At 39.4% G+C, this 27,840-nt stretch overlaps 1 protein-coding gene across 1 annotated transcript in view; it reads right to left on the bottom strand.

Annotated features, from left to right (window-relative positions):
- The window catches only part of Sema6d (semaphorin 6D), a 592,899-nt gene that overhangs the window by 355,457 nt on the left and 209,602 nt on the right, over positions 1–27,840 (bottom strand). The window contains exon 3 of the mRNA XM_063283741.1: positions 17,575–17,655. The gene's annotated coding sequence lies outside the window, so the exon portion shown is untranslated. The remainder of the gene's footprint in view (positions 1–17,574; positions 17,656–27,840) is intronic.

The raw sequence follows: 27,840 nt of genomic DNA, 5'->3' as shown, positions 1-27,840 counted from the left end.
GAGGGGGAGGGGTTAGGGAATGTTGGCCCAGAAACTGGGAAAGGGAATAACAATCGAAATGTAAATAAGAAATATCCAAGTTAATAAAGACGGATACAAAAATGATAGCAGATTCTAATAGCAACTTTAAATTTTGGGATGATTTGGAACGACATACTTTAAATTCTGAAGGACAAATGCAACCTGTAATACTATGCCTAGCAAAGTCATCTGTGATAATATAGAGAAAAATAAAACTTTCGATGATAAATGCAGGTTAATGGAACTCATGAGCACCACGATCTACAGAATGCACTTGAAGGAGTCCTTTGGACTGAAGAGAAAAATAAACACATCAACAAGGTTATAGAAAATTAAAACCTATGCTAAAATAGCAGTTAAGAAAACGAGAAATAGGAAAATACCAAACACTACAAAGTCAACAAAATAACAATGATTAATGTATTATTTCAATAGTAACTTGAATATTATTGTTTTCAATGACCTACTCAAACGACACAAAGTGTCAGATTGGATTACAAAGCAAGATCCATCTATTTGTTGCATTCCAGAAACACAACACCATCAAACTAATGGAAACCTTATGGTCAGATGATAGAAAAAAAGATATCCAAGTAAATAGATAAAAGAAGCAGGGAGGAATCACTAGTGTAACACATGAAAAAATGCTTCAAACCCAAATTAATCAGAAGACACAAAGGTCACTTACACTGATTAAGGCTTCAGCTGACCAAGAGAACATTGCCATTTTGAACAATTGAATTGAATATGATTACATTCACTTTAATAAAACAAATACAATTATATACAAATATACAGGTCAATGACAAGGTCATAATAGTCTGAAACTTGGTATTCTATTTTAACCAATAATTATAAAACCTTGATCAATATACAGGGAAAAAACACAGAGAAATATCAAAGAGACATTGTAGAACACATGGACATAAGAGGAAACTAAAGAAGCCACTCAAAGACCAAGAATATGTAGTCTTCTTGGCTCACGGGACTTAAAAAAAACCAGACCGCATAATAATACATGGAAAAAGGATTGATAAATGGGGAAAGGGTGAAATGACTACTTATATCTTCTCTGATCACAATACAATAAAGTGAGGAATCCAGCAAGAGAAACCAAAGAACACACACCAACTCAGGGGGACTAAGTAGCACACTGTTGGGTGATTAATGGCATGTAACACAGCAAGAAAACATTTTGTAAAAAGCATAGAGTCTAATAAAAATGTAAACAGAAGACCATGGGGCTGTCATGAGAGCAGTTACTAGAGGGAAACACAGCTGTGACTGCTTACACTGGAAAGTCAGAGGCATCTCTAATAAGGAAGGACACGTGGGAAGGCTTTCTCAAGCAAGAATGAATGAACAAACTTACAATTTGTAGAAGGAAATGAACAGAATCAAGACAGAATTAAAGAAATAAAAATAGGACCCCACAAAGAATGAATGAAACAGCATTGATTTTTTTGAAAAGACAAAGTCAGCAAATCCCCAAATAACCTCATCTAAAGAATGAGAAGAGGCAAATTAATAAAGTTAAGAGGCAAAATGGAGACATTATAATATATGCCAATGAAATTCATGAAATCATTAGAACCTATCTGAAAACTCAAAATATCATTGGTATAGTTCATTAAATTAAAAAAATTCTCAAAGAAATGGATGAATTTCTAGATACATTACAAAAATTAAACCAAGATGAGATAAACAATTTAGATCTATAACAAGTAATGAGATTAAGGTGGTATTTTCTTTTAGTTCTATTTTTTTAAAAAAAATTCTAGACATAGGTGGGATCACAGTAGATTTCTTTTTTTTTTTTCTTTTTCTTTTTTTTTCGGAGCTGGGGACTGAACCCAGGGCCTTGTGCGTGCTAGGCAAGCGCTCTACCGCTGAGCTAAATCCCCAACCCAGTAGATTTCTTAAGAAGAACAGACACTGGTGCTTTTGAAACTATTCCTTAAACAGAAAGGGGCATCACTGTGCTGATTAGGATGAAGCCATAGTCATCTGGGAAGAGGGAGCTTCAGCTAAGAAAATGTCTCTATCAGATTGGTCTGTGGGACACTTTTTTGATTAATGATTGATGTGGGCAACACAACTCGGGGCAGGGGGTCATGCTTTGTATAAGTAGTAGCTGAATCTGCATCTGGGGAACAAGTTTTAAGCAGTATTCCTCCAGTCTTTGTCTCAGTTCCTGTCTCCACGTCCCCGCCCTACACCTTTCGTTCCTGGCTTGACTTTCTTCTATAAGAACTTAGATTGGAATACCAAATAGACCCTTCCCTTCCAGTTGCTTTTCATCATAATCATTACCACAGCAATAAAAAGCAACTGATCACAACTATATGACTTAAAATATCTGATATCAAAACCATGTAAAGAGATAATAATTACAGAAAAATCTCCCTTAATGGATGTAGATTTAAAAAAAAATCTCATTAAAATGGGTGTAAACTGAATTAAGAACGCATCGAAAAGACCATCCACCATGATCAAGTTGTCTTCATTCTAGAGATATAGGGGAGGTTCAACACATATAAATCGATACATGTAATACATCACATAAATGTTCATCTCAGCACATGACGAAAAGGCTATTGACAAAACCCAATGTCCTTTCATGACAAAATCCTCAAAGATACTAGGAGGAAAAAGACTGTATCTCAACATAATAAAGGCTACATGTGACAAATCTATAACAAACTATATATTAAGGGGGAAAGTCGAAAGCATTTCCAATAAAATCATGATAGAGTAACCATTTTCTCCACTCATTCAAAACAGTGAATAGAAAAATGTAAAGAGAAATAGGACAGGAGAGGGAAATATAAAGAAAACAGATGAGGGAAGAAGTCACGTTATCTTCAGATGATAATTACATACGTGATGAGACCCTAATTATTTAGAAGAGCCATAGTGCTAATGATGATGATACACCCTATGAAGGGAAGTACTTTGTGGTACAGGCCTAGAAAACACCAAATCTTCTAGAATTTGGGTTCAGCACCATCTTTAAATTAGGGAAGGTCACACTATTCCTACCTCCTGGCAAGCTCACAAGGTTATCTCTAAGATTGTATATTTAGCAGAGTACAGGTAGAACTGAACAGATGTCCTCATGCTATATCTTCCAACCTTGTTTATGGGCTTCTTTCTCTCATCCTTTGAAATACACTTATCATTGGATTTTGGAGTGTTTTTCAAGAGCACAGTTTCATAGGATGTTATGAATGTGACAGAAACGAATGTAAGAAGCCTGAGAAATGCTAGGCCAGAACACCTCAAAGTGCACCGTCTCCCATGCTGCTGCTCTTCATGTGTACAGAGGTCTCCAGACCCCATAGACTACATGGTGTATACATGTGAATATAGTGTGTTTCTCAAACAAGTGCTTATTGTATCAACCAATACCCCCTGGGATTTGAAACTTGAAACACAAATATTGGACGATACTGCTCTTTTCTCCACACATCAGTGGTTCAGTGAACAATACTGTCATGGAAAATAAATCATCTCTCCACACTATCACAAAGAAAATGCAAATAGGTATTATTACACCCTGCTGGTATTTGAAATTGTGTTTGATATCTGACTTATTAATTCCTTTTTACAATAGTTTAGCACATATAAAGAAGTGTGTGATTTCTACCATTTATATGCTATTATAAAAATGGTGATTATGTCTTTTAAGAGAAAAATCTTCTCTTCAGATTTATGACTTGAAACTGGCATGGAGAAACTATACATATTTAGAGTTCTTATCACAAGGGTGAGGAGAAGGAGTCATGGTCATTCTTAAGATTAGAGGCCACAACCAAAGCTAGTCCTTGCTAGCCTTGGGCCCCACTTGGGGGAATAGTTGACATTGTGTTTGTCAACTGCATTTCTGTTCTCTTTAGGAAGTACACACCAGGGATATGATTTTATATAACAAAGTAACTGCTAGTAAAAGATCAAAGTCTATCTTCAAATATTTTCTTCTGTTTCCATGATTTTAACTAGCAACTCTAAGGAAGAAAACATTTTTACCACCAATGGCCTGTATGTCTTATCCCTCCCTACTTAAATGTTATTATTTAATATCTTCACGTACTCCACATTTTTTGTTGTTGAGTTAATCCAAATACCTTCATGCAGGGTACTGATTATCAGATCTAATCCGATGCTGTTTTTCTCCATGTAAAGAACCTGGCAGGTTCTGATCAAATGGGTACTGTTTGACAGCAAGGCCTCACAAATGGAACAAAATGATTGTTATAACTCTTGCATTGAGGGATCACAGTCCCCAGCAATGCAGAAGAACAATAACAAAAGCTGAGTGTATATGTTTTGGAAACTAAAAAAAAAGGAAGAAAGAAAGAAAAAGTAAAGATGGCTTACAAGACATGTTACAAACGGATAAAACATGAATTTATTAGCTCACACAGTGTCTCTAAGAAGTCTTTCACAGGCTTTTCCCCTCCTGTTTACTATAAAATACCTGCTGATACTTAATAAACACACAAAATTCTCCAGCAAGGAAGGATTAGAAGTAAGAACAGGTGTTTATTGGGCTGGAAGCAGACCAGGGACCAGATCATGCACTGAAAAAAAGAATCCTTTCCTAACCCTAGACTGTCCTCATACTCTGTGAAAACATAGAGAAAAGTCCCTCTCTATTCAAGTCCAGTGACATTCTCAATTCCAGAAAAAGATAAAGAATAGCATGAAAGCGCAGTAGAGCCATGCTAAGGTGTCAGACGATACTAAACCACAACCAAGAACTAACTCTTTTTCACAGGAGGCCTGGAGGAATCCATTAGCTTCCCAGTCAAACATGCATGCTCAAGACCCGATTTGTACTTCCTGTTCAGGTATATTGGTGTCTCGTCCTGTCAGTAGGCTCTGGGGGTGATTTTCCCTTCAGGGTTCCCTGGCTTTGTTGTACCACTTGGTCTGTACTAAGGAGTAGTCACACAACTACTATTAAGAATGAATAAGTTAGCCAATACATAAATCAGTAGACCAACGATTGGGCATTTATTCTTTATGTATGTTTCAAAGAATCATCAATGCATATATGGTAATTTGACCAAGGTTTGAGAGAGCAAAGCCTTATTCAAATAAAATCCATTGTATCTTGATCTTTAAATCTGTAGAAGCAATAGAAATCACTCTGAGCTGCATTTTTTCCTTTTTCAGGATAATCTTCCTTCCTTCACTTAGAATATATGGACCATTTGGTATCGTTTTTATTATAATTTTTTTAACATATGCAAGGTAGATACAGCTTTCTTAATTTGCTACAGAAGTGAGAGGCATTGGCAAAGGATCACTGAATGCTCTTTTACCCATGGGATGTTGTCAGTGGACTTTGCTAGTCAACCATATGGCCAAACAGATACACTGAGCAAACAAACGATTTGCTAATTGTGTATATCCTGTTTCACGTGTTTCCTTTCTAGCCTTTTATTGTTTGGGGCTTTGTTTTTTACTGTTGTTCAAAATTTTGTAAAGTTGCAAAATTCTCTGACACATAAAGTCATCTTTTGAGATTGGTGTATTGGAAATGGAGAAATGTGTTATTTGTTTGTGAATTAAGGACAGACAGTGTTGGCATGCTTTAAAAGACTAGGCAGAGTTGTTTTAACTTTATTTAGTGCTCACAGCAAGAACACTTGGAAACAGAAGCAGCAAACTCTAGTAGTTTTAGATGCTTTTAAACCCCGGTGCATACACACACACACACACACACACACACACACACACACACACACACACACACACACACACTTGCTTGTCCTGGAAAAACAAGACTGTGAAAGAATAAAATTAAAGTTTGCTTACTGGGCCCCCTAAGTCTGAAGAAAAAATCCATACTTTAATTTGTTACTGCAATGGTGAATATTTCCTACACATCAAGACAGACTATAAGGTATCTAAAACATGAAGTACAATTTTTCACTTGAGGAAAAAAATTGATTCTTTTACTCTGTGAATTTGTAGTTGCTGTTTTTCTTTAGGACGCCATTGAAAGGTCTAATTGCTGTATACGTTTCTTTGATGAGGACTTGGGATTTCATTAGACAAGGTCCCAGGTGGGTTGTCAAGTATGTTATTAGCTATGCTTTGACTAAGGAAGCAAGGAGGCAGATAGAGAACAATTGTAAGCGTTCACGGAGTTCTAACGAGAAAAGCTATTTACTAGCAGTCCTTTTCCTGGTTAAGAATGCCTGACAGGAGGCATTTATCAATGAAGAAAGTCTGCATTCTAAGTTTTAAAGCCATAAAATGGTTATAATACACACACCTGTGAGAACTCCCATCTTGGATCTATAAAGAGGCTGTGCAAAGAAGGCTTTCTGTCCTTGCAGTGTTCTATCACTGAACATTGATTTGAAATGTTCCCTAAGTAGAAGAGGGACTCACCAGCATCCTATGAGGTGTGCAGCAGGACTGTGTATATACTGTCCTTGACCTGGCCTTAACCCTACATCCTGCACACACATTGTTCTTGACTCAGCATCTATCCCAAAGAGTGGGATACACATATAGTGCCCTTCACTCTGTCAACCTCAATGATTGCACACACTGCTCTGACTTAGAGTCAACCCCGGGCCCTCTATAGACAATGCCCTGGACTCAGAGCCAATTCTAAACACTGCATACGCATTGCCATCGACTCAGAGTCCATCACAAACACTGCACATATATTTCTTATAATTCAGAGTTAATCCTAGGCCCCCTGTGTACATTTTCTATGACTCAGATCAACACCAAAGCCTGTGTACATATTTTCCTTAACTTAGAATCAGTCCCTGGCATTCCCAAGCGTAAACTCTGTAATGAGGGATGACTCTTGACTGAGAGTAAACTACTAACACTACACACACATTGGCCATATCTCATTGAAGCCCAAAATACACATTGACCATGACGGAGCATCAGCTCCGAGCACTGTATACACGTGACTCCTGATTCAAGTCAACCTTCAGGACTGCATAAACACGACGATGACTGAAAGTCAAGCCCAAACAGAGCACTCTCATTTCCTTGGACTTAGTATTAATTAACTCTTATCACCGCACACACACGTTACCTGTGACTCAGCATCACACGCCTTATTGTGACTTAGAGTCAACAGAAGGCACATGAACTATGCTTGCCTTTCATAATTTTACAGAAGGTCAGCTTTTAAAGCTCTTTTTGTTTAGTGGTCTTTCTCTCTTCATCCCACCAATTTCCTTTGAGGAATGGCCTTCTGTCTCATTTGAGTTATTTTGATGATAATGTCTTCTTTAAGAGGATTATTTGTTTAAAGTTCAAGTTAATAAAAATAACTTATCCCATTTAATATATTCCAGAGACAAGAACAACATTTCAGGATGTTAATTGCTCATGTTACCACCCATCCATGAAACATATGCCAAAAATGTTCTGAAGAGTTCCAGAATGTCTCTTGCAGCTATAAATCTTTTGCAGGTATGATTGTATGAGAACAGGAATGCAGAAAGTGTATCCAACAGCTGGAGTCAGGTGTTTTACTCAAGTAAAAGTATGAAATTAGATTTAAATGAATTAAATTAAGAGGGGGAGGGGCGCATTATTTAATATGGACATTCACCACATCCTCAGTCAAGTTTCTTCCAGCTCCAGACAAACAATGCTGCCTGTCCACTGCAGATGAGGCTCTGATGAAGTGTGGAAGGATGACCCCACAGCCACGGCCACACGGTGTGTGCTCTCTGCTTCTCTAATGACACTGAATACATAGTTGTTTTAAAAAGACAGGACCAGTCAGGAAACTGAGCTTGGAAACTTATCTGTTTCAATTGTCTCCACCACTTGGCATTCAATTGTACACATTTCATCACTTAAAGATGGCGATTAGTAAGTCTGACTTTTAATGTAATGATACCTGAGGAAAATAGCAATACACAATGTGAGGAGGGAGGGAGGGGGAGGGAGAGGGAGGAAGGGAGGAATGTGGGACAAGAAAGGACTGGAGAGAGCAGAAAGGTGTTCATTTCAAATCACTTGTCTTTTGGTTTTCAGCCTCAAAGGAAATAAGCAAAAACAAACAAACAAATGGCCTCGTTTAGGCTTACTATTTATCAGCCATTTTCTTTACTCTCAATTTTTAATTTTCTTGTTATTTTGGGTTTTTTTTCAGAGCTAAGGACTGAACCCAGTGCTCTACCACTAAGCTATATCCCCAACCCCAATTTTTAATTTTCTTAAACATCTGTTTCTGTCTCTGTGCTCTGGAAGCCAGATTAATAAAATCATACAGCAAGGAATGACATGTTTATAATTATATGCAAACAAACGAATTTCATTTTGTTAAAATGTAGGTGATCAACAGATTCTGGAAAGCACACAAAATTAGGTGCCTCTTTGTTTCTTGCCAGTCCCATGTACCTAGACATTGGTAAACATTTGACCTATGAAAGTTTCAGGCTACCAGCTACACAGGCTCCTGCCATCTCATCTTTCACAACAGCCCCGGAAGAATTTACTTAGATCTGCCATCCATGTCATCACCACCTTTCCTTCAGCTCCTCCACATCCAAGAAGGGCGCCCAACACCTCTGCATCCCAGTCAGGAAACTAGCACAGTGCACAGTGAAGGCTGAATGACAGTAAGACAGCAAATCCTTAAATAAGAAGATGGTACAGTAAAGGTGGCCAGAAAGAAACACCAAGCTGTGAAGTCATGTTATAAACAGAAGCAGTCAAGAAATGGATGATGAGAAGCACTAAATTGCAGTTACTGAATGCTCACTGGTTACAAGGCACCACATCCTTGTGTCAGGGTAGTAAAACTCAACAACCATATAAGAAACAGAGAGCCATGCAGCACTCTGCAGCTTGCACAGCACTGTGTAGATGGTAGGCAACAAAGTCAGAATGTTTAGACATCACACCCACACCCTTACCTCTATAGAACACTATTTCAGACAGTGCAGGGGTAGGCATTCATACAGAGAGACATTCAGAAATGTAACAGGATTGAATCCTGTCTTAGATTGGGGTCAGAAAATAATCCAGGAGAGCAGGTGTAGTGAGTAAACCTCAATGTTAGCTCATTCATCGACACTATGAACTCTTCATTGACTCAGGGTGTTTATTCCCAGAAGTGCTACACGTCAAGATCCCAGCAGAGCCTCTGCACTGAAAGAGAAGAGGGCAGACAGCTACTGTAGGATTCATACCAACCCAAATGGCCAGGGTCACTAATTGTGATACTGATTCTTTTTAATTTTATTTATTTATTTAATTTTAATTTTTTTAGCTTTAGAGAACTCAATAGATGCCTTAAAGGCAAATTAGAAAACTGTTTTGCTTTCTGTATGCAATGGGTTTGAGACTTTATATTGAATTAGAACTCATATTTGAGTCCCATAAACTGACTGACTGAAGGTAGTATCCCCAATACCTATACAGAATGACCATCTCTTCTAAAGCAATATTGTTTTTGTCTCAAGTGGAAGGCAGAAGACGCACGAGCTATTTATGGCAAGGCTGCGATTCTCAGCTCAGGTGTGCAAGCACAGACAGTCAGAGAGAAGAGCCCTCACAGCAGCTGAGGGACACATCTCTCCCCTTGTGTGGGGATCCACGCCAAAGATGAGTGAAGCCTTGAAACATCTAAGATAAGAAGATGCACAGAACAAGCCAGGGAACTACTTCAAGTTAGGAGTGAAGAAGGTAGTCTGTGCACAGTTAATCACTCTCTGTGGCAAGGAGTGAAATGGGTAGGGGATAAAGAGGGAAGGGGATACATTAGTGTCAGCGAGTTAGTGGAATGGAGCTGGAGCAAAGGTCGAGAGAGAACGTTAAGAAGTGCAGCAAGAATTTGTGCTGTTGTATCTATTTGTGATGAGCTAGATGTGACCATCATGGCAGTGTTTCTACTGCTATTGGTGACTGAAATGGCCTGCGGAGAAGGAACCACTGTCCTCTATAATGATGATCATCACAGGAGGCAGCTTGCTCAGTGTGAGAGCACAGAGCAGAAGACCGCAGTTGGCCTCAAGTCAAGAGAGCATTTGTGTATTCAAGTCAAACTGCTCTTCAGTAGGGCAAGAGTCTCCCCAATAAGCAAATGCTCACCTCAAAATTTTTCCTGTTCTTAAAAAGTTTTGAGTCATCATTCCTGAATGGAATAGCAAACCCCCTCATTCCCCCTCTGCACCACAGTTTCACTGCAACCTCTATTTATTTGCTCTGGGCTGGATGTGTATCATGGGCTTTTATGGGTAGGTTATCATTTTAACCTAGGCCTTCTCTCTTCTTTCCCTGCATCAAAGTTTCATTCACTTTTGGTTCCGTCCTAGCCCTCAGACCTGAAAACCCTTGGCAGAATCCTCTGGGGTTCAGAACAGTTAACCCTAAATCTGTTCACTCTCACACCCTCTAGAAACTTCATTTTGACCTCTCTGCACTAGCAGAGACCTGATTTTGTGAGGATCAATTCCCCCGAAGCTCTTACAGGAGAAAGTGTTAGCTTCTCTGGACTTCTCTTATTAAGTAGCCTAAAGCATGTTACATTTCCTCTTGGTCAGTTATTACTGGACCCTGACGCGTCCTCTCCTTCAACAACAAAGCATCAGCAAGCACAAGGCCCTGGGTTCGGTCCCCAGCTCCAAAGAAAAAAAACATCAGCAGTTGCTCTCATAGGATCAGGCTATGCTACCCCACAGGTTGCTTGGCACATCTTCTAGTATTCTTGTCCTCATTGTAATAGTATAGGCTCCTGTGCATTCTCTGTGATGCCATTTCTATTCAAATTTTGCTCATTCTCATATTCAATGTACACTCCTTATGATATCCCGGGTTTTTTTTGGTGTCTGGCCTCTTTTTTTATGGTTTACTGTCCTTTTTTTTTTTTAGGCCATTTGCTTTCACAGTCACATTTTCATTTCAAGCTAATCAATAACTGAAGCCCTGCAAAATCTCAACTTTAAAAAACTTCACTTTACAATCAGAATTCCTTTAATTCTGATCACAATCACCTTAGCCGTTTAACTGTAGCTTTCATTCAGAATCTAGACTTCATCATATGTGTGTCCCTACCATATAATTCTCCCACTAGAGGCTTCCATCCTCCCTCTGATGTCATTGTAGTTCCTTGACCCCTATCAACTGTACTCGGGCTAGGGAAGCCTAATGGGTCAGATCCATGACAGATAGTGAAGACAGAACTTGTATAATCATTATCTGAATACCCACCAACTTTTACCTGCCCTGTTTCTAAAGATAAGTCCTTCACTATCCTTTTCAAGATCAGGTTTTCCACCTAGACACAGACTTCTACCCACTGCTTCTTACCAAAGCTACAGAAGCAGCCCCCATAGTACCATATCCAACTGTTGTAATCTCTGCCCAAACCATGCTTGTTCTGCTAAAGTCTGAATAATTTGTGTCTACTCTTCCAGTTCATATATTGACAGTCCAACCCTTGAGGTGAGGGCTTTGGCCAATGAGTCATTTAGGTCTCAGAACTTTCCCTCTTAAACTGATTGATCCTGAATAACTCTAAGTTGTTGTTGTTGTTGTTGTTGTTGTTGTTGTTGATGATGATGATGATGATGATGATGATGATGATGATGATGATGATCTTTTGTTCTGTCTTTAAATATGCTCGGCTTTCCTCCTCAGAGCCTTTGGGCTGTCTATTCTCCATGCCTGCTACAAGCTTTGCTGGATATCTGTCTGCTTTGGACCCTCCTGTCCTTCAAGTCTTCCTTTCCTCTTTTAGGAGATAGCTATGTAGACAGGCTTTACTAAAACACTCTGTGTAAAGGTCAACTTCCTTCCCATGATCTCACCACCCCCTTCTCCATCCTTTATCCTTCCCGTTTATTCATACACATATATCAGACACGTAAGAAAAATAACAAGAATATGCCATGTAGGTTTTAGATATACTTATCTTGTCTATCATTCACCTTTTCTCCCACAAGACTTTTGCCTACATGATTTACTCAGCCTTCCCAGTGTATAAAGCAATAATTTGCAAAGCCTGGTTGATGGCCAAAAAACATTTGTTTAGTGAGTGAGACAACAAAAGTAGATCTATGAAAGACTGTAGAAAGATAAAACAGATAGCTAAACATGACTTTCATATGGCCTAACATATTGTTTTCCTCTGAGACCTCCTTTTGGCAAAATAGGGATTTGAGAAGAGTTTAAAGTCACGATGGTTTCCCCAGTAATTTCTTGATAGTGTGGCAACGTAGCTCACTGAGTGTTATTATAGCCCTACAAATCGAAACCCACCTGTGAACAACTCTAAAGTTACTGCTTTATCTCAGTAGAAAATACATATTGGGTTTATCTGACCCTTTTTGGTAATCTCTAAAAGTTTTACTTTTAATATGGTCTTTTTATTACTTTCTTAAGCACATTCTCTCTCGTCCTCTCCCTCTTTCACATGCATTAGAAATACGTAGAGTCTAAAAGAAAAGTTCATACCATCTTACAAGGAGTCTAAGAAAGTATTTCTGGATGGCACACTATGGTTAAATAGTGTGTTTTTCTTATCTTGCCTTGACCATTGCATTTTCAACCAAACAAATAAACCATAAAGCTCATATAAAATGTTTTCTAGTAACGTATTTTTATAAGGCAGCTTTATAAGTGTAACTAGAATCTTTCAGATGGCTGATAAGACAACGGATATTATTAAAAAGCCTTTCTCCCCGTCTCTCTTAATTTAGTACTATCCTTCAGTATACAGAGATTGCTTTTGATCAGAGGGTCTCAACCTGAAGAATTTTCCATTGGTCACCTTGCTTTTATGTCATCCTTTCAGATGCAAAGGGCGAGGAGGAGAAGGAGGGGAGGGGAGGAAGAGAAAGAAGAGAGGAAGAGGAAGGGAGGAGAAGGAGGAGGAAGAGGGGAGGAGGCAGAGGAGGAGAATAAGCAAAAGAAAAAGAATCTTCATTCTGGACTTTATTAGATCAATAAAAAAAATCCAAGTAATAGCTGGGGCCTTTGAAATACAGTTGCTTCCTGGTTCTTTCTCTGGCCATTCCGATCAGCTGCAAAATAACTATGGATTCTTGGAACAGAAAAACTTACTGTTTTCTGGACTTTCTTTGAAATGCCAAAGAAAGTAGGTGAGGCTTTAGAGAACAACTGTTTCTAGTATCTACTACCTTGTCTTCCTTCACTCATGAGCCTGCTCTTGAGGGTGCCAGAGAGCTTCCCATCTCATCCTCCCTGACTTCGTCTCACCTCTACTTTGACTTTGTATTAAGAAAAGCCCATTATTAGGAAGAAAAATGTAAGTTGAGTTGGAAACACTATGAATAAAAAGTACTACATGAGCCAAATTCCAAGAAACTTGACTCACCAAGTTCTTAGTACTATGATTGGCCATGACGATGGTAATCATGGCATCAATTTTCTGGCTAATTGAGTTAGCTACAGTCACACGGAAATTTGGGTACAGTACTGCAGGACATTTCCTTACACATCATTCATACAATTCTCACTGGTTGTTCCTATAGATTAGCTTCAGAGTTGTGTGAGCCAAAGTAGTTATTGCTGTGGGGCAGAATGGGGTCTAGACAGAATTTAAGAAAAGATTAGTAAGTTGTGTTATGAGAAGAGATTCTTATCAATACAGGTAGATTTGAATAGTTATGAAAGCAAAAAGAGGCTTTCATGTGTTTAGGGGTTACAGATGGGGAAGGCTACCATTCTGGAGGATGGTAATACGCATAGGTAAACATATTTACAATGGAGAACCCTGGGAAAATGTACAAGTTTAATTTCTCCAAATGGAAATGGATGATATTACTGGTTGGTATTTCCTATGTCAGCCTATTTTTCTGACCCATATCCATTATGTTAACGTTCTTTTCTAGCACACTGGATTAAAATCTGGACCATTTGTGCTTAACTTCATCCATTATTCATAGACCTTGATTGCTTCTGACATTAGGATATGAACGAGGAAGTCTAGAAAATATTCCATGCCTTGCTCAATTATTGAGATTTCCTGTTTATCATTTAGGTACGTTTTCTAACAATTGCAACTCTATTGCTTAAGGATATATGCCCAACAATTCTTTGCAGAGACAAACAGTATAGTGTGCTTAGGCAAATTGTGTTTTTTGACCCAACATCAGCCCCCCAATTCCTATTGATTATCTTCAGCGTCTATAATGAAATGGAGTCCGAGAGTAAACTCAGGGTTTGGTGGGGGTGTTGTTTGTCTTACGGAGCAAACACTTGAAGGAGAATTTATGGAAGCAGAGGGCTGTGGGTCAATAGCTTTTAAAAAAAGCTCTCAAATGTAAACAGGCAGAGCACTTTCTGAGCTATGAAGGAGACAAGAAAGGAGGCTGATGGGGTGGGGACGATGGGAAGCAGGAAGACAACTGAAGACTGGCTTTGTAAAATGGTCCACATCTGAAAGGAATTAAGGGAGATGTGGGTCTGAGAAAGTCCTCTTCTCCTGAAATGTCAACCCTTGGGACCCTTGTCTCTCCAGTTCCTGACAGGGATTGCACAGAAAACATTTTCCTCAAAGTCTCCCATGTTCTCTTCTTAGCTGTAATTCTAGAACCCTGAAATTGAAATCAGTGCATTGAACACTAGGGATAGTTCACAAATAATTCAGGGACAGATAGAGTGATTAGCTTTTGTTGTTATCATAATTCAAGGAGGAATGTCAAGGGTATTTGAACTCAGAGGAACTGCAAGCATTTGCTGACCACAAAACGGCAGCCCAGCCTGAATAAGATGCAATTCTACCACAGGTCAGTCTGACCAAGTGTCTTTAATGACAAGCGAAGTTTCCATGGCTAAACCCCATGTGATAATTTTAATCTTTACAATGTGTTTCTTGTGTATTTTTTTCAGGAAATTTTTCAAAAAAGTAAAATTAATATCAATCATAGTTTTGTAGACTAAGATCTAAATCTCAACATTGAAGGAATGTGCAGAAGTAAGGAAGTAAAAACCTCTTCAGCTAAGTCAGATAATGTTTGAGGGCTTGGGTAGAGGCCTGCAGATTCAAAGGTCGGATTCTTCATTACTTTCTTCAGCTCCTAGACAGCCTTTCTCAAACGAGTCTGATTTGTTAACAGTGTCCTTATATCACAGATATAGAACGGGAAGGTGTTGCCCTTGGTTCTCTATAAGACAGAAGCTCTGGGCTACATTCAGAGAAACCTCCCCATATCCTAATGCAAATCTTTAGCATAATATTTGCAACATCTTTTAAAGCTCCTCTTTCTCAATAAGAAAAATAACAGCCTAGAGTTCATGTGACTCTGTGGTTCGAAAGTCAGTCGTAAAGTACTTTCATAGAGGTTTATAATTTCATTAAGGCCAATAGCATATTCTGTGTGTGTGTGTGTGTGTGTGTGTGTGTGTGTGTGTGTGTGTGTGTGTGTGTGTATGTGTGTGTGTGTGTGTGGTGTCCATATGTATGTGTTTCTCCATGCTACCCTCATTCTACTGTTCGCCCTTTCTTGCCCTTTGAAATTCTAGAAAGCATGTTGAGGTTAATTGCTGGCTCTTCTAGGATTTAATGTATTGTCTATAAATATGTGTGTTTAATTCAAACTTTATTATATAGAACTGTGAATAAAAAACATCGTGGACTGAAATCAACCAGACCCAAAGTCCATCTCTCTTAAGTGAACCTCCGTTCAGTGAAAACAGTCATTCTGAATCTGCAGAGCTTCAAGTCAGACTTTACATTTACTGAGGGTGTATTCTTGATGGAAGATAAGTGTACAGGAATATATTAAATATTATCTGCAGTGTAACGACATCCCTATTAAAAAGTTGACTTAAACTCTACATCTAGATAAGGAAACTATGACTCATGCATGGGAAAAACAAAGGTTTGGTGATAGTTCTAGGAAGCACAGCTAAGGCATTGAATGAAATATGAAAGGCAACTTAAAAAATTTCAAAAGGACCCCATGACTATCAGATGCAAGATATTATGATGGAAGCAAGCGAGGTAGCCCAGGGGGAAAAGGCGCATTTCATCAAACATGGTGTAACTGATCCCACCGGATCCCACATGGTGGAAAGGAAGAACTGACTCCAAGAAGCGGTTTACTTACTTTTCTCATATGGGTCCACACATAATACACACAGTGACTAACTAACTAACTAACTAACTAACTAACTAACTAACTAACTAACACAACTAACAACTAACTAGATGTAAAAACAATGTTATGTGACACTGTATTGCTAGTCCTGGCATCAATCTATACAACACATCTTCTAGCTTCCAGCATTTTCACTGTCATTTGATTCATTGTTCATAAGCAGTTTTTAAGAACACAAGCATTAAAGCAAAAGTTAATGTAACTTTTTTAATGTAACTAAGTACAGAAGCAGACAATTTGAGAAGAACATACTGAAATGCTAAATACACCCAATTCATGGTTTTCAAATTTACAAATACAAAACCATGCCTGTTATATAAGAACATCCAACGAAATGGCAGAGAGTCATAGTCTGGTCAGTGTACCATGGACATGCTGTTAGGCTTCATTAAAATAAGGACTCGGAAGAATCCAGGATCTATTTTAGGACAGTACTCTTCAGAGAACCAGATGTGCTGAGGACAGCCACACACTACGGAGATAGATCAGTCTCAAGTTGAAGTGGAGGAGAATCAGGCATTGTTTCTCAATTTATTCTATTAACCCCAACAACTCAAAACCCCACGAATTCACTAACGTCAGACGATGTGATTGTACTTGAAGTGTGTTAACCACTCCCTGGTGCGATGCCTATCTGTATTAGAATGTATACAGACACTGTGATTCCTTCAAAAAAAGTTGTAAATATTTGGTTGCTGATAGTTTCAGCATTTATTCCTTGGCATCGGATCTAAGAGTGTGTATGTATGTGTGTGCACATGCATGTAAACACACATGCAGGGGAGTGAAAGATTTCTATTTTTAAACCCATCGTTCAATAACACGATGCAAGCTCATCGGCTGGCATCTTCAACATTATGGCAATGTTTTGAAGTCCCAGCACACAGATGTGGCTCTACCGGCAGCAAGTGTCCAGTGTGGAGGCCACACTACCAGTGCCAGATAGTCTTCTTGTTATGCAATCACTTAATTAACTACAGATCCCATTCCCTCACAACCCAGTTTCAAGACTCATGCTAAGGCTGTTACTGCCCCCTACAGAACTGAAAACAGCCACTTCCTCTTTTCTCCCACTGACACGGACTTTGTGCTCTAACAACTAATATTTCATCTCTGTAGAAACAGCTCATTGTAGGAGGTGAAAACCATGTCCCCTTCTTGGTCCAGTTGTATAACTTAAGGAACTACAGCTATTACTCAATTTCTTTCCTTTAATCCAGCCTAACCATACTATCTATATTTGACGTTTAAGGATTAATCATGGGGTTTCTCTGATATTTTCTTTCGTTTTGGTAAGATAACTTACAGGGAAAATGTATAGATAGGAACTTGTTTACCTAAAGCACTTCATTTTGCATCTAGTACAAAAATCCAGAGCCTTGTAACATTTTCTGTGTTTTGTTATTATATCTTTAAATCTTACCACTGCAGGCAAATGTGAAAATCCTTAAATTGCTGGCCTCAGAGTTCCCATGTCAACTGGCATCTGCTCAGGTTGAAGATCCTGCCAAAAGTCAAAGAAAAACATTTATGAGACAGGGCCTGATGGCTGATTATTTAATCCTGAGTGTCCAGCACTGCCAGCAAGCGTGGGCTTTGAATGCCTGCTGCTACTTTAATAATAAGCCCTCTTACACCCAGCTGAATGCAGTGTACCAATGGATGCTTCCCCCTGCTCTAATAAGAGACCGATTATCGATCTTCACCTACATGCTCCCATTGAGACCAGGCATTCAGGAATACAAACGGAAAAGAAAAATGCCACATTGCATAATTAGCTTTAATAAATAGGAGCATAATTTCTATAAAGAAAATAGTGGCCAATCTAATTTTAATGAGGCGCAAACAGGCTTTTGTTGAATATTGTACAAGAGGTATAGGGTCCCAAATACATTCAACAGTCAAACTAAACAGCAGTCTCCAAACTCTGTCTCGTCCCGTGGGATGAGCTTTGGAGGCCGGGGTGGACCACCTTGCTCTAACCACACTACTGGAATAGACAAGTACAGACTTAGAAATAGACATACTGAAATGAAAGGAAGATGAATCTTACGGGAAAAAGTGCAAAAAATCTTAAAGATAGCATGGTGAGAACTAATTGAATTAATGTTTAATCAGCTCATCTAACCAGAGATACCTTAGACCAAAACGGATGGCTCAGACCCTGAAGATATAGCTCCGGGGGTAAAGTGCCTTCTAGAGAAGCAAGGGGTGGGGGAGGCTGTGTTCAATACCCAGTTCCCACAGAAAGGTTGTACACGGTCCATATTTGTGACATCAGGGAGGGAGGAAGGAATAGAGACAGACTTATCCGACATCCTAGTCAATAGATGAGGAATAGGCCCAATGAGGATAACATGATTGCCTACACACACAGACACTCACACGTACACATACACATGCGCACACATACACAAACACACACACATACATACCACACATACATATGTATGCACGCACGCGTGCGCGCGCGCGCGCGCACACACACACACACACACACACACACACACACACACACACACACATGCACGCACTCACGTGCGCTCATACCACAATTCATTGGCTCAGACTTGAAAGGCTCTGAGATCTCTCAGTTCTGCTCTAATGTTCCAAGTCATTTCCTAATTATAAGGTACACAGGACTGGATTGTCTATGCATCGAATTTATCTATATATTTACTCTGAGGTAACAGACACCAGTTCCCTGATTTTTCACAGATAACATAAGCACATACATACATACATATACCATCTGAGATATTTTAAAATTAGAACATACAGTGCTTAGTCCCTCCGATTTAGGTCTGTGTTTTAGAAGCATATGATTATTTATGATAGCTTTTGGATGGAAAAAAGAAGACATCAGCCTTATATTTACCATCTGCTGAATTTTTAATGAATAAATATACTTGATTATTTTAAAGACAAAAATATGGACCAATATTAAGGATGGAAACTTGCACTCTTGAGTTTGGAAGAGGTTTTGAGCCTTTCTTCCAAGCGATCCTTAATCAAGGATCTGGGATGGCTCCAGGATGAGGCCATCCTGGTGTGCCTCACTCACAGAGCAAGCTCATGGCTAAGCAGTGAGGCCACTTTGAGAGTAGTTGGTGAGAAAGCCCCTCTCTGTGAAGCTGCCACCTTGTTATGTTTGCTGATTCTGCTAACATAAGCTGAGCTCTGAATTTAGCAGGAGAGTGGGTTGGGAGGCACCAGCTGTGGTACTTACTTAAAAGGGAAACCTGCTTAAGGCTCAGAAACTGCCATCAACAAAACAGGGAGAGTTTGTGTGGGTGGCAGGATTGCTTCATGCTTGTTTCAGTTGTGCTTTGAATAAATGATAATATGAAATCCAGGAAGCAGACACACATATTCATCCATACTGTCATTATCACACGTGCTCCAGCAATAGCCACACTGTTATTATTTAGCCAAAAACCTTGAGTAACAGCGTTTTGCATGAGGGACTGGAATCTTCTCCTTCTCAGAGAGTTTGAAAAGCTCACGTGTTTATTCATTTGATGAATTTGCCTCCTATCTCACCTCCCACATCGGAACATGCAACTTCTCATCAGGCTTTTAAGTGGACTCTTCTGTATGAGTGTTAACAGTCTGTGGCTGGCCTCGGAGCACTGGCTACAAGCTTGCTTCAGCTTCCACTAACACAGCAGCCTTAGACAAATGCTGTCAATCTACATCTGCACCCCACCTTCCCTTCTAAAAAATAAAAGCAATGATCTAGGGAATTCTGAGAATACTTTCAGCTACAGCATCATACGAAATGCTAACATAACGGGGATGTGAAGCTGGCCAGTATCTTTATCTTGGCATATGCTCTTGGCTAATGTTGTGTGGCAGGAAGTGAAGTCCAGAAAGCCATGATGGTGTAGTTACTGTAAGATCAAAGGTTGAACCCAGAATTTCAACTCGTATGTCAAGGCATACTGTATTCTAACCAAGAAGGTTTTACAGCTCTATTCCCAGTACACACTCGCTCACTGACCAAGGAGTGTTCCTGGCAGGATTTTCTTTTCTTGGCTGACAGAGGAATACAGTGTGTCCTTTGGGGTTCTCTCACAGATTTTCTCAGGGTTAGAACATATGCCCAGATCCCAGGAGGTTTGTCCTCCCACACTCACAGCTGTACAACACACAAGAAAAAGTTATATACAAGCTTAAAACATACTCAGCATTTATAAAAACACTCTGGGGCACCTTCAGATGTATTCCAGAGACATTTCTATTACCAAAATATTTCTAGGTTATTTTCTGGTTATTTCCATGGACTCAGATCAAATCCTTATTTATTTGCCCAAAGTTCAACACTTGATAATACAATACACCTTGCAAAATCAACAGATACCCCTTGCTTTCCTGTAGAGTACAGTTTTATGGGAACCCGGGAGTGTATATTGGGAGTAAAGAGGGGCACAGTCCACAAGAGACAGGTCCATGCTGCCTGAGTTGTCTTCCTTGGAATTTTCAAATAGGTTAGGAGTCTACCTGTTCTCTTGGCATAAATCAGGTTATCCAAATCACTTTTTCTGTCTTTCCTTATTCTCCCAACACTCCTTTGCTTATCAAAATGTTACTTGTCCACTAACAACTGGGTCACACTCACCACTCTTGCACTCCTACCGACCCTGAGCATGTACAGAACAAATCTTTTCTTCATCTCTAGTGCTGAGAGTAGAAAATTTTTCATGGCTACTCATGCCGACTAGTACAAATCAATTAGCTCAGCATCATTTTATAGGCAAGAAGAGATTTATCCAAAAACAAACCAATGAGTGATTGGTTAAAAATAAAAAATTGCAAATCAAAGGGGAGCCAGGGTGGACAGAAACTTTAGATGGTTGAGTATTCTACTCTTTGCAAGATACTGTTAAAAATATATATGCAAACACAATACTTGGATATACATTATAATGTATATGTGTATATATAATAGACTAAATTATTATATCTTGTTCTCAGAAAATCTTACTCAGTAGATAATAATTGTTCCTAATTTACAAGTACAGTAGGTAATTTTCAGAGCGTGTAGGTAACAAGTAAGGTCACTATAATATGAGAAATTATATTAAAGGGTCACAGCATTAAGAAAGTTCAGAACCACTGATCTAAGTCTACCTAAAATAGCAATGAACGTCATACTCTGTGGTTATTTTTTTTAATCATTTACATGTATTATTCTTAAGTACCATTAAATTTTATTTGAAAATGACAGTTATATTGAATTTTGTCTTATTTTTAAATGACAGTTATGCTGAATTTCATTTTATTTAAAGGGATGACCAAGAGAAGTATGGTTATATTCATAATAGACAGCATTACCTAATATAGATGTGAAGTTGTTCCTTCGTGTCTACTGTGGTTTGATTTCAGCAGCACCCACAGTATACCTCATTCTGTGGATTTCAGTTCCCTTAAATTTGATTAGAACTTATCTGTGTGTAACCTTCAGTATATGGTAAACCATGTGTAGATTACTTATAATACATAAAACTCTGTGCCTTCGGTCTAAACTGTTATTTATATGCATCGTTTGGAGAGTAGATGCCATAGTCTACATGTTCAGCAGAGAAGCATGTTTCCCCCATATTTTCAGTTGGTTGGAATGAACCAAGAGCTCGGAACCCATGGATGGGGAGAGGCAACTCCACACAGTGAACAGTTAGCGAAGAGAGGACAATCAGCACATCTATCTCCTCACTGACAGTTACCTTCTAGATGCTCTTGTAAGCAAGAACATTGGAACCATCCTCTCAGCAAATGTCAAACACTCAATACATGATAAGTAACCATTTTGTCCATGTTGTATATAAGGTGTCCATCATTTTTTCTTTATTTTATTTTATTGGTTATTTTAATTTTTTTATATTTCAAGTGTTATCCCCTCCTCCTTCTCCTCCTCCTTCTTCTTCTTAATATTGCCCTTGCCCCTTCTTCCAGACATGAGTAACTAGCATTCTATCCTCTGTTTGAAATGTTTAGCTTGTTCATATAAGTGCAATCATACTGTATTTTATTGTTTCTTACTCATTTCCCTTGACATAAGTAAAGGTTCATCCATGTAGTCACAAATGAGCAAATATCCCTAGTTTTAGAGCTAAATGACATTTATATGTAATGCGTGAATATAAAAATAACAGATATGCACACCGAGCATAGTCATCATCAGGATAGCTCAGCTCAGATGGGAATGTCTATGTCACAGTCATCTGGCTGCCTTGCTTTGTCACCATCTTTGTTTTCTTTCTGTAATAGTTGATGAGCGTTACCTGCCTAGAGACATGAAATATTGTATGTAGACATCAATAACATGGACACTCAAAGCTTTTTCTAATTCTATCCATCAGGTCATAAAACAGGAAACCGAGGGCTGCAGAGAGAAGAGGGGAAAGAAGGAATGTCAAAGCACTTTCTTTTCAAAGAGCAGCTCTCAAGGCTCCTTGCACAGGCTGGGGTGAGCCTGCACTTCTGAATCGGTTGCTGCGGGGCATGCGTCTCTGCATACATATGCATAATGTCCTTTTCACACCTTGGAGCTGGCAGATGCTGCTTCTGCTTGGAAGGTGTTTGGTAATCCACTCGAAATCATGAGGACTCATAACTCATTTATGCAAGCGTCACACCCCTCTAGATGACAACTCTGGCTCTGAAGAATGATTGAGAGCGCCATGGATTTGGGCCAAAAAATGACAGTGAGCTGCCAGCAGGAGGCCTCCAGCTAGATGAGGAGATGGCTCTAGTCAGAAGAGCAAGCTCGCTCGGGCAAAATCAAAAGTCAAAACCAAGGAGGGAAGAACTGTTCTGGTCTCAACGATTAATTCTGTTACAATAAAGAAGACCCTAGGCATTTACTGACTTTACAGGTAGGTGGGTATATAACCCTATCCTGGACTCTCCATGCTAGAGAGTACTGGGCACCAATATAGCCATTTTGCATACTGGACCTTTAAAATTGCTTAACCATGAAAGGTGGTAGAAACAGAAGGTGTATGTACAAGCAAGGGCGAGGGGAATGAAGATGTGGTCCTGGCTCTCCCAAAGTAGTCTGTAACCGGTTCGCACTATGCTCCCTTGACCATGATCCTCAATCAAATCCTTTACAATCGTTCTCAAACTTTTGCTTTCATATTACCAAGCTCATGGCACCTCTCCCTCTCCCCCTGAGGCCCCTAATAGCATGAGATGCTATGTGTGCTTCTTAGAAGAGTGTCAGCTTTTCACAACTATTCTGTCCCTGTTAGACCTGGCCACAGGGACTCTTTCATCCCCTCTGAACTTTACTGTCACCATGTTTTGGTCTTGTCTTCACTTCTTCTAGAAAAGTTCTCTCTTCCCCGTTGGCAGGTTTTCTACCACACCCTTTGCAGAAACAGCAGCTGTTTCACCAACAGGGAGAAGTCATTCTCATGATTCCTTATACACGCCTCTACCTGACCACCTAATACCCTGCGCTGGAACTCGTTTTATTCATTTGAATTCATACAAAAGACAAATTTCTAGAGAGTAAGATCAATGCCTGTAAAAGTATGTTTTAATCCAGAACACGAAGCAAAATGCCTGGCTTCTACTGACTTTATAAATACATAGCCATTAAAACAAAAGGCACATGATTGATTTCCTTTTCATAGCATTTTAGCAAAGCAGCTGAGGGCTTTCATTCTTCTTGGTGATACTGGGGAAGCCTCCCTAGCCAGTAGCAAATCAGAGTACCGATTTGCCATCTTTAACAAAAACCATTCATCATCTTTAGCCATTTCTTTTTTTTTTAATTATTAATGGCATGCTTCTGGATTGATCAAGTTCCCCTAGATCACTGTGTCTCTGATTTCTAATCAAACTGCCCTGGACTGAAATTTAGAGTAGTCACCTGTCATAACCAAAGTTGGTAAAAGCTGAGAATCTAGTTAAATCCAAGTCCTTCCTGAGTAAAAGGAACAGAACGAACACACATAACCAACGAACCTGTCTTGAAGAACAAGGTGAGTGTAGCGGTCAAGACCACTCAAAATTTAGCAGTGTACTTAACCCTCATTTCCTCACCATTCTAGGCCTTCAGAATGGAGATCCCTCATACTCAATAGGGTTTTTCTGCCAGCATCATTTGGGGAAGATTCCCCACACCCTCCTGAAGAAGTGCTTCTTTTGGGAAGCATTGCTCTTATTGGTGGAAATGTGTTTTCTTTCAAGAGTTGTGGGGCACAAAGGAGTTATGGTGATTTGAATGAGAATGAACCCCATAGGCTCATATAATTGAGTGTCTGTTTCCTAGTTGGTGGAACTCTATAGGAACGATTAGAGAGTGTGGCCTTGGTGGCAGAGATATGACACTGGGGGTGGTCACACCACAGTCTACACTAGGCCCAGCCTCATTCTCCTTTCTACTCCTTTATTGGCTCTCAGCACCAACTTCAGCGCCACGCCTTCCAGGCTACTGCCAACTTAAATGCTTTCTTGTATAAGTTGCCTTGGTCATGGTGTCTTTTCACAGCAGCACAAGAGTAACTAAATCAGGAACTGAGAGCTACTTCTGGGAACCATGCTAATAGTGTTTCTCTTGTCCTCACAGCCATGATTCTGACTTGGGCCTTAAATTTCCAAGCTTAAAATTGTTTCAGCCTTCATAGATGGCCTTTCTATTTAGTGGATTTCTTCATATCAATATATTCTGTTTGCAGTGTCAACAATCATCTCACAAATTTTGGAATTGCAGGGTGACCTTGTGATAAAACTGTAGTCAACTATCTTTAGAGAGCCAACCAATCAAATATCTCTCTACCTCCCAGGAGCATCATGATACCCCATCCCTTCCTCTATGCTTTTAATTGTGGGAGTATTTATGGGGAGCTATCTTTTCTCCCCACTCCCACCCTCCCTAGCCCATGTAGATGAATTTGGATACACTCTCCAAGACACACAACTCCTCATCCTTCCCTGTACTACCGGTGTGCCATGCTCAGCTGCATAATCAAATTCATCACATTTTATCACAAGTGGTTACTTTATGCATCTTACTGATGTATCAGGTTGTAAATTCTCTAAAGATAACATTTCCTAATGAATTATGCCCCCCCCACACACAAGGTAGATATTGGTAATTCTTTTTTGTTTAAACTGAGTTGAATTGGATTGACATGAACTCACATTCACATTTCATGTTATTACCTTGCTGTTTGGTAACAGGATGTGCATAGCGTGGGTCTATGCTTTAACTGTGCTCTTGTACACCGTTCCTCTGGTCTCCTTCTTTTCAAATAGCGACTATACAACAGCAGATTTTCACAATCATTAGGTCAAATTAGTACAAACGCTAGGAAGGCTGGGCAAACTCACCAACCAACACTGGGATTGTGGAAACAAGCCTTTTGTTAAAATGCTTTGTTTATTTCTATTCATGAAATCTGAACTTCTTTAAGTGAGCTGCAAAAAGGCAATGTCCATTTCACTAACACTACTTGGTCTACTAGCCTGGACTAGCCTACAATGCACAACTGTGTTTCTTGAGATATCCTAATAATCATAGGCCTTTGTTCCTGCATGACTGGCTCCTTACTGCGGCACACTGATGCAGGCTGGCATGACTCTCACACATTCACTCCTGCGAGGAATGAATAGGCTGTTGCAGTAATGGGAATTTGTGGCTTTGCCTTGGTTTGACTATTTGTTCATTTATTGAATATTTATTGCCCCTATACCTTATGTCAAACAATACAATACTATTATTAGAAAAGAAAACTTTGAAGTTTAAGGAAATCTCATGGGATAGGGAAAAGACAGAACATGAACATGAACAAAACATGAAATAGCAAATTGAAATTTTACATGTGTATGTATGTAGAATGCTGAGATGGGGTGAGTAGATAAGGGGTGACCTATACTGTTTTCTACTTCTATTCTGTGTGGAGAACCAAAAAGTGCCTCACCACAAACATCTCAGTCAGCTATCTAGCATCCCTTAAGAGTTCACAAACTGCTCTTTAGAAGCTGGTTATCCCCATTACAAACAGTGTCTATTGCTGTTATGTGAGTGGGGCTCAAGATCAGGGACATCCCTTCCAAAGGACCACACTTCCAGTCACACCCAACATGACCAACTCTCTGACATGGACATTCTTAGGATATATGTAGCGTGTAACTGGAAAGGGCACAGGGTGAAACACATCCTAGGAGAACCTCAGAAAGAATGATGTCACTCTGCCCTGTACATTAACCATTGACTCACGTGGCTATTTAGATGCAAATTACCCCAGGCTACATATAGTGGACATCCCATTCTTGATCACAACAGTCACATTTATAACCATTAGCGTATGAGGCTGTAGCTACTATGCATTCCTATGATCAGAATTAAAGGATATTGCTCTAAAGAATGATCAAAACTTGTACTCATCAATTCATATATCATTAATTTATGGGTTATTTACATTCTGGGGTCAGAGAAACAAGGACAAGAAATAAAATTATTTATGCTGAAGGGCCTATAATCTAGTGGGAAAGATAGACAATTAGAAGTAGAAAAAAGGACTATTAAGCTGTGGGTTTTCAGCACACAGATACAAAAACATCTAATTTTGCCTAAAAGGTAAGAGTTAACATGAAAGAAGAAATAATTTGAGATGATTCCTATAGGATGAATAGCAGGTTCCTTCCTTCCTCCCTTCCTTCCTTCCTTCCTTCCTTCCTTCCTTCCTTCCTTCCTTCCTTCCTTCCTGTCTGTCTGTCTCTCTGTTTTTCTTTCTTTCCTTTTTTATGATAAAGATTATTCATTGTAATTTATGTGTTTGGACGTTTACCTGCATGTATGCTTGTATACTATATGTGTGCAGTGCCCGTGGAGGTGAGAACAGGATGTTCTATTCCCTGTAACTGGAGTTACAGACAGCTGTGAGTCTCTGTGTGGGTGTTCGGAACTGAACCTGGGTCTTTTGCAAGAAGAGCAAATGCTCTTAACCCCTGAGCAATGCCTCCAGCCCCAAAGTAGTAGCACTCTTCTTGATATTCAAAGTGGAAAGGACATTGGACAGGAGAAGAATGGTATCTGAAGTATGGAAAATATTAGTACACATAGAGAAACAAAGGGAATTTGGTATTATTGGAACGAAATATAAACGTTTAAAATGTGGGTGTGATGGTTAGCATGCACTATAACGTTGATGTGATTTAGAATTACTACGGGAACAAATGCTGGCATGTTTCTGAGGGATCACGTAGACTTGAGGTGGAGATGGAAAACACCCGCCCTAAACTCAGGTGGCACCATTCATGTGGTCTGGGGTCCTGAATAAAATTTAAAGGAGAATGAAGCCAAATACCAGCATTTATTGCTCTTGGGTTCCTAACTTTGGATGTAATGCGACTAGCAGCCTCCTGCTTTTCCTGCAATCTCTCCAAGTCATTCTGGACAGCATCCTCTAGGATGGGAAGCTACAAAAACCCTTCCTTCCTTAAGTTGCTTTTGGCAGGTGTTCGGATGCAGTGAAAAACACAACTAAGACCTGTGAAGACAGGTTACAGAATGAAAAACAAACAAACAAACAAACAAACAAACAAACCCAGTTTTTCCTTCCAGCCACTTAGTTCCCAGCAATAATTACTCTGAGAATAATTATTATTAATAAATGGCTTGGCTATAAGCTTTGGCTCATTCGCTGACTAGCTCACAGCAAATTTAACCTAT

This window comes from Rattus norvegicus, chromosome 3 (genome assembly GCF_036323735.1).
Source record: "Rattus norvegicus strain BN/NHsdMcwi chromosome 3, GRCr8, whole genome shotgun sequence".
In the NCBI taxonomy this organism is placed as follows: domain Eukaryota; kingdom Metazoa; phylum Chordata; class Mammalia; order Rodentia; family Muridae; genus Rattus; species Rattus norvegicus.
This window is presented reverse-complemented; position numbering and strand designations above follow the sequence as displayed.